Here is an 8426-nt window from a genome sequence, read left to right as displayed (position 1 = left end):
CTGAGGTGCCCAGGGAGCTCTGCACACGGCATTCCTCAGACAGAACATGGAACCCGGACTGCAAGTCCAGCCCAGGCAGATGTGCGGGGCATGGCAGATCTGCAGTGGGAGGCTGTGGGCAGCACGGGCCACTACACTGGGAGGCGTGTGCAGCACGGCCCAAAGCCCTTCCTCCTTCTCGGTGGTTCTCCTGCTGCCTGCAGAGGAGCCGTGCAGAGGAGGGTGTGGCTGCTCCTGGCCCCTCTCCTGCTCTCTGGTCTTGGCTGGGCCAGCAGCAGGCTCCCTCCATCCCTGCTCTCGCTGGCAGAACACCGAGTAACGACCCGCAGACCCAGAGGGGCCTCTCCCTGTCATGCTCCCTATTCATCACTTCCGTGGGTGAAGGCTGACGGTGATGGTCCTGCACAGGCTCTCAAATCCTGTCGCACATCAGTGGAGCCTGCCCATGAGGAGCTGTCTCCTGCACTCGGCAGAGGGGCCCTCTCTGCTGGGCTCAGGGACAACACTTTGGAGCCTCTGGACTCCTGCCCAGGGCGGGGCCAGGCAGGTCGTGGCGTGGCTGGGATTCATGAGGGCAGCTGAGAAAGAAGGAGATCTTGGAGGGGGGCTGTGCCTGCCTGTGGAGCAGCTTCTTTCCTGGACCGAGTGCTCGCAAACAACACGAGAACAGAGGGAACAGCAGTGTCTGCCCGGGACCCACCTCTTGCAGGCAGCCACCTCCTCAGTTAACTGGGAACAAAATCGGAAGCAGTTGTGCAATGCAGCTCCTGTGCCATCACGGCCTCCTGTGGGCTCCTTGCTGTGTTTACGGACAAACGGTTCTGGGCAGCAGACAGGCATCTCAGAGGGAGTCCAGGAGCACACACACATTGCACAACCCAGCACGGTCTTCTGTCCCCTGTGCTGCAGGCCTCCAGGAAGACAGGCAGCTGACACTGGGCAGGCAGGCCACCTGTATGCTGCCCCCAGGCTGAGCACGCATGGCGTGTGACCCAGCCTTGGAGGTGCTGTCTGGGTGCCCACGATGCCACTCACTGTTGCCAGCCCCAGTTTCCCGTTCTGCCTGCGGTGCGGAGGAGAAGTCAGCATGCAGTGATTCGTGGCCACTGGGCACTCTGCCAGGCGGGGCATGACTCTCCTGTAGTTTCGGCTGCAGGCCCCAGGTGTGGACTGTAACCCGCTTACAGGTGGGAGAACGACTGGCTGGTGCCTGACTCTTGCCCTCCTCTCCTGACCTGCCCTGAGCTGTGGCCAGGCTGTGACGAAGGAGGGGCTGGGGAGGCTCAGCAGGCGGGGAGCTGTGTGGCTGCTCCGTGGGCAGTCGAGAAATGTGCCCCTCAGGCCGTGAGGATGGTCCTTATGGGCGCCCATCCAAACAGCTGGGACCCAGTGCTGCGCTGGGTGGGACTGGCGGCCCCTTTGCCTTCCCAGCTCCTGCTGCCCGAGTGCCAGCATGACTTGTCGGAGGGAAGAGGCTGGAGAGGTGTGTCCTGCTCCCTGCTCCCATGGATTCCCTCTTTCCGGGCCGTGTGTGAAGCTGGGGTTGTGACCCCAGGCCCCGGGAGACCTGTCCCTCACGCGGCAAACAAGCCAAACCTTCTGCTCGGCAGCAGCTCTCGCAGCACCGGTGGGAGGTCCCGGCTTGGCCTTGGGACTCCACGTCTGTAAACTACGATGTTGCCCACGCAGCTGCCACATGTCTGCACCCCAGGGGGGCGGGAAGAGGAACAGGACACGGACGAAACCCTCGAGGCAGAAGAAGGCTTCTGAGAGGGTCTGGGACCCACTGGGATGTCAAGACAAAGGACCGAGCCGCCCCCCCACCAGTGCACTAAGAAAATGGTGCAAGAATCCCCAGAACGAGGCTTCCACGCCACACTCTTCCCTCACCTGGTCCCCAGCAGCTGCTGCCACTCACCCCCTGGGGCTTCTGTGAGCCATCTGGGCACCTCTGGGAAGTCCTGGGGGTCCCTGTCACTGCACCCTGGAAGGTTCTGAGCCACTGGCTCAACAGAGTGGGGCTGGAGGGAAGAGCAGGGTCCCCAGGGCTGAGGGGGTGCCTCCGTGTGTGCCATGCCCCTCCTGGGTGGGTGGTCATTCTGGCCTTGCCCCTCCCCCTGGGGTCTGTGAGTAGGGGAGGTGGATCTGGTGCTGTTCTGCTCCACGCAGCACGTGGCCCTGTAGAGACGTCAGTTTCCCAAACCAGAGCATCCCCCTGGAGTCCACAGTCCTCTGATTAAGGACCAGCTTCGCATCAGGAAGCCAGAGCCTGAATCCACGCTCTGCTGCTACCAGCTGCATGACCTTGGGCACACTAGTTGCGTGACCTTGGGCACACTAGCTGCATGACCTTGGGCACACTAGCTGCATGACCTTGGGCACACTAGCTTCTCCTTGGGAGGAGAATATTGCCTCCTTCGTAGGCAGTTCTGAGACACAAATGGGAGAACATCTATGCAAGCCCCAAGCTCAGTGAATTTCAAACACCGTCAGCTCCTTTTTTCCTTGTTGAAGGAGGAAGATGAGCGAAAGCGGCTTTTAGGAAAAGCCTTGGGGAAGAGCCACAGGCTCCCCTGCGGAGGGCTCTGTCAGCGGGCGGGGGCAGCTGCAGTGTCTGGCATCGGTCGGCCTGAGAAGCAGCCATGAGCAAGAGGAGGCAGAAGCTGCAGTACCCAGAAGCTGTGCTGTATTCAAAACGAGGACCAGAGCTCCTTCCCAGGAGCCCGCTGTCCAGGTGGGTGAGGTGGCTCATTTCAGGAAGGCCCCAGGCTGAGCCAAGCTTCCAAGTGTGAGTGGCCTGCTCGGCGCTGGTGCCCCTCAACAGGGCCTGGAAATTCAGAACAAGTGAGTGCCTGAGACACTGTACACGGGGATGGGTGTCAGGAAGCAACGGCCAATCTGCTGTCACTGAACTTTGCTCCGGGACCGGGTTGAATTTTCACGGCAAATGGCAGGTGTGAAATTCACCTGCTGATGGGCATTCTAAGACTTGTCAGGCTGTGTTACACCATAGAGGACATGGGCTGGGGTTCTCAGGGCTCCTTGCAGCATCGGAATCACATACCTCTGATAAACGCAGATTCCTGGGAGCCCTCACAGAGATTCTGGTGGGGCCAGGGCCTGGGTATCTACATTAACACCCCTTCCCAGATTTGGAACCACTGATGTAGACAACGAAGAGAAAGAATGGGGCAAGGAGGTCTTCTCTCCAAAATCTAACTATTGGGGACCCTGCGGGGGGTGCCATGTCCAATCTTCCCAGACCCATCCTCAGGGCCTCCCAGATGCCCACCATGCTGCTGAGCAGTTGCACAAAAGAGAAAGCCTCTGGCCCATCTCTCCGAGCCTCTCCTCTCTTGCTCCGAAAACTCCCCCTGGTTTAACCCCACGGAGGCTGACTTTCCTCCTCCTGCAGCATGCTCCCGGTCATGCTTGAGGACGTGGGCAGGGTACGACACCCATGCATACCTTGATCAAGTCCTGATCATGCACGGAGCCTGAGCGGTGCAGGTGGCCCTCCAGGACACGGCTCGGAACGCTGTGTTCAGGCCTGCACGTGCTCCTCTGCCACCTGGAGAACCTGTCTGGCCACTCTCGCGAGGACAGGAGCCAGAGGGAGCTGGCATGGGACCGCCCCCTCTGCACACACACCAGCTCCCTCTGCAGAGACGGGGAAGGCCCCGCCCTCCCCAGGTGAGCTCAGGTGAGCCGCAGTGGCATCTGTGACATGGTTCTGGGAGAGTCTTCCAACCTGAGGAGCCCACAGAGCCCCCATGCTCCTGCAGCCCTGCCAGGCTCTTGGCACCTCCACTCCCCAACCTCCCCTCTCCCCGGGTGGGTGTGTGCCAATCTTAGTCTCCTTTAAAGGCTGAGAAACCGGTCCCAAGGAGGTGCAGGGTGGTGAGTTTTCTTGCTCAAGTTCACGATTGCTGTCAGCAGGTATTGGATCCGGCGTGGCCCTTGCCAAGCGCTCCAGCCAGTAGACCAGACGCCATACCCAGAGGGATTTGACACCCAGTGTTTATTTCCCGTGTTCTGATTTAAATGTGCGTCACAGCCTGCACTCAGCCTGGCGCTCCTGCGGCAAACGTTCACTCCACGAGCAGCTTGAAGGTGAGGGCTTTTTCCGGTTCGTCGGCTTATTTGATGTTTGGTGGGAGCCCCGTGTTGTCGGTGGAATGTGGTGTTTCTGATCTCAGCAGGGAAGTGACTTGAATAAGGTTAGAGATGCCAGTAAACCCAGTTTTGAGTCCGGGTTCGCAAAGGACTGACTTTGTTTCTTCACTGCCAAAGGCTACGGGCCGCAGCCCTGCGCCTCCACCCTTACGGGACGACTGTCTTCACCTGTCAGACTAGGGCACAGCCAGAGCCTCTGTTCACTGACGTCATCAGCAAATGTGGATTGGTTTATTCGCAATGGGGCGAGGAGACCTTGTCCCGTCTGCACTATTAAATTCAGGAACTCAAGGGTGCCACTGAAAGGAAGATGCTCAGTGCTGAGGGCTGTGGGCAGGGGAAGGAGGAAAAGGGTCAGTGGGATCTGGATGGCAATCCCTAGGTGAGGCAACCCTGTGTCTTTGGGGTCTCACTCATGGATGGGATGGATGGACGAGGTCCACGGACCACATTTAGAGGAAGGTCAAGCAGAAGGCTTGGCCCTTGTCCCTCGTGCTGTGTCAGGACTATTCTCCACCCAAGGACGGCCAATGACAAGGCCCAGGAAGGGCGCAGCCCACCTCTGGCAGACCTTCCCACTTGCCTGGGTCCAGTGCAGCCTGAGGGACATGGATGGACTTTGCAAGTTACAGCCCGGGGGATCACGAAGAGCAGTAGAGACGCTTCCATCTGACTCCTGCTCAGCTGGTTGCTGCCTGCCCGGTTCCAGGCTTGGTCGTCTGGCTCTGCTCAGCCTGCTCCATCACCTGTGAACAGAGGCCACGTCAGCTTCCATTTGTCGACGGCTGTGTGCTCCCCAGGCCTCGTCGCGCTCTGTCCTCCCAGCAGCCCTGGGAGCTGGCATCACCTCTCCTCCATTTCCCACACAGGGGAGGCAGAGATTGGGAATGCTGTCCATGCCCCACGACGAGGCAGTGGCAGAAGTGGTCTGTCTCACCTGCAGGCCTGCTTGGATTGCTCCTCCACGCGGCCTTGCCCCACACCTGGTTCTGGTGTAAGGAACAAAGAGATGACCCGCGAACACCTGTGGAGGCAAGGGTCACGGCGGGCTGTCGGGGAGTGACAAGGCTTCCTGGGTCAGAGCCATGTCAGCCAACCTGTAAATCTTCAGAATCTAACATACGGGCACCAAGGACGGGTGCGTCATTTACAGATTCTCTGCCGGGGTATGAGGGACCGCTGGAGCGTCTGAGCTGGCCTGGGCCCACAGAGCTGGGAGGGTCAGCGTGCTGGAGGCAGACACTCACAGGCTGCCCTGCTGGACCCGACACTCCCAGAGAGTTACTGACCTTTTGTGGACGGGCCTTCTGCTGTGTAGTCCAGGTGGTGACAAAGGGGACTCGGTGGGTCCACAGAAGGCCCTACCCCGGGACTGAGGCTTCAAAGACTCAGAGGACAGATCCTTAGAATCATTATGGGACGTGCATAGTGCAAGGGCTGGACCCTGTCCCCTGTGGGCTGATGCTGATGCTGGCCTTGGTGCTCACAATACGAAAGATCTGCAGTGGGTTTCAGAGGAGCTGGAAATCCACGGGGTGTTTTTTGGTTGAAACAACAATCGTTGGGACTACTGGTATATTTTGTGGGTGGGGTTGGGGACACATGAAGACAGTCCCACACAAACAGAACAACACTGTGGCTCAAACTGTCTGTGGCAGCTGCTGATTTGGGCGGAAGATCCACATGGATGATCTGGGTGTGCCACCCACGTCCACGTCTGTCACGCATCATGCCTTTCTCGCATGGTCGTGACACACAGGGAACTTCCCAGACATGCAGCTGTGACTGATCTTAAGGGAAGATCTAGGCTCTGTTTTGCCCAGAGCTTTGTTTATAATTTCAGGGAAACACTGCACCAACAGCAATGCCGTGCCCGGGACTGGACGCACCGAAGCCACACCCACGGTCAGGCTCCTCCCACCTGCTACAGCCTCAGACATTTCACGTTGGATGCAAGCATCCAAGGATTTGACTATGTCGTCTCAGGCGCTTGTCCCAAACACTTACTATTGACAAGTTATTATAATCAGTTTTCTTTCATACTGCCATCAAGGCATTTTATATTCTATCGTCTATCTCTCTATCATCTATCATCTATCCAATTTACCTCTATCTATCTATCTACGCACGTTTCTATCATCTATCTGTCTCTTGATCTATATTTACCTCTATCTATCTATCTGTCTGTCTGTCTATCATTTATTATCTATCCATCACCTATCTGTATCTATCACCTATCTATCATGTTGCTGTAGATACATTGTATTATCCAAGAATTTCCCGTCAGGACGGTAAAAGAGGTTGAGAATATTTGTTAAGGAAGGGTCTGACTGACCCACCTTGCACATGTAAATTGCTGCTGGAGATGGCCCTGCAGCGCCACCCCCCTCGGGCCAGCCTCCCTGTTGGAAATGTCGCCACACCTGCACCAGGCCTGCTCTGCCGTTGTTTGCCCCTGCTTTGCAGGGGACCCCAAGGCCAGCCGCATTGGGGGACCGCAAGGAAGGTTTACTGCTGAACCTGAGGGCAACTCCGGGCCCCCGGGCTGCTGGCCTGGGCCCTGGGCTCTGAGGGGACAGGCCCCACGTCAGGGCTGATGCATCTGCTCCCCGCAGAGCCCCACGTCCAACAAGTTCCCGCAGTTGGCAGAGTGTTTGCTTCAGGGGGTGTTCAGTGGTGTTGGACTGTGTGTTGACAGAGGACGATAAGAGGGGAGGATGGGATGGGGGAAAGGTGGGCTGGCTCAGCTCAGTGGGCCCCCAAAGGCCTGCTGGGCCCTTGGGTTCTTCCCAGTGTTTCGGAGGGAAGACAGAAGGCCGGCAGGGCCACTTCCTGTCTGATCCAGGGTCCCCTCTCAGAGGTGGGGCTTTCATGTGCGATGAAGACCCAGCTGGCCTTAACCACTTAGCCTCTGTGGCTACTCTGGTGTCCTCACTGTGGGTGAGGAAGGAGCCTGGTTTCGTGTTGACGCCACGACCAGCTTTAAGCACAGTTCCAGGAAGGGGTCCACACTGCTGGGAACAGAATCCTGGAAGTAAGTGCAGAGCCCCCCAGGAGACCCCTTGGCCAGAAGTCCTGCCTTTGGTGGTGTCAGTTCTGGCCGGTATGGTCAGCAACAGCAGCCAGACTTGTTCACTAATGGTCACAGCACGTCCATCCCCGGAGGATTCTCGGTTGAGCAATGTGCATGCAGGCTGCCAATGGTCATCACGTAGTCCAGCAGACAGAACCCTCAGGGAAACCCTGGTATGGAGGGGGTGCGCGCATGTGTACAAGCGTGTGTGTGTTTGCAAATGTGCACACGTGTGCATGCATGTATGTGCATGTGCATGGATGCATGTGTGGGCGTATACAAGTGTGTGCGTGTGCGTCCCGGGGGTCATCCGAGGCTTGGGACGGAGATGGTTGGGCCCCCAGCAGCCCTTGGCAGAAAGCAGTGAGTCAGCAGGATTCATGGGACCTGGCTCTGGCCCCAGGAGGCATTTGCAGGCCTCCATTCCTGTCTTCTAGGCTCTTCCATCAAACCAGTGGGCACATCTCCTGCTCCCGTTGGAAAGACAGGTCGGAGCAAATGTAACTTGACGTGTTCCTGGGGCCCGGCTCCTGGGTGGGTCTGCAGCTCCCCCCACACCTGTCAGTGACATGCATGATGCCCAGCATGGGTGGTGGGCAGTGAGGCTGCCCTGAGACCCCCGCCTTCCCCGGGCCCTGGGCCCCTTCTCTGTGCACACGGGCTGGGATTCAGAACTAGAGCTCTGTGATGTGCAGGGCAGCACCCCGTGTGGCAATGCATTAACACTCTTCGTGAAGCGAAGCTCGTAAACCAAGCCTCGTGTCCCCCTGGCCAGGCTGAACTTTGTCTGCAGACAAGTTGTGGAACAACTTTTGGTTCTCAGGGCTTTTTGGATTTTGAATGGCTGATGGGGAATCACAGACCCGCAAAAATAAACTCTGTTGACACAACTAGACTTACAAGTCGGACCTCGGGCTTTACCGGCACGCTGTGTGTGTGTGCGTGTGCGAGTGTGCCTGCTCTAGGCCTCAGGATGGTGGTGGGGTCAAAAGTCACCCTAGATTAGCCCCCTCCTCGGGCCCTGCCTACAGCCGCCCAGCTGCCGCCCCGCCCCCACCTGACTCGGTGGCAGATGGCCCCTGGCCCAGCGGGGGCGGCTGGGTTGGGGGCAGGGAGGCCAGCGCTAAGATCTGGGCTCTGAGGCTGCCAGCCCCCTCCTCTCCTTCCTGCTGGCTCC

The 8426-nt window shown here is 58.4% G+C and overlaps 1 long non-coding RNA gene across 1 annotated transcript; it reads left to right on the top strand.

Annotated features, from left to right (window-relative positions):
• Positions 1-3707: 3707 nt before the first annotated feature.
• Positions 3708-8142, top strand: LOC139041684 (uncharacterized). Its single transcript, XR_011497341.1, has 2 exons — positions 3708-3834; positions 3940-8142. It is a non-coding gene; the product is annotated as an uncharacterized lncRNA (long non-coding RNA).
• The last annotated feature ends 284 nt before the right edge of the window (positions 8143-8426 follow it).

Source organism: Equus asinus, chromosome 23 (genome assembly GCF_041296235.1).
Source record: "Equus asinus isolate D_3611 breed Donkey chromosome 23, EquAss-T2T_v2, whole genome shotgun sequence".
Classification (NCBI taxonomy): Eukaryota; Metazoa; Chordata; class Mammalia; order Perissodactyla; family Equidae; genus Equus; species Equus asinus.
Note: the sequence above shows the minus strand (reverse complement) of the source record. Positions and strands in the feature narration are given on the sequence as shown.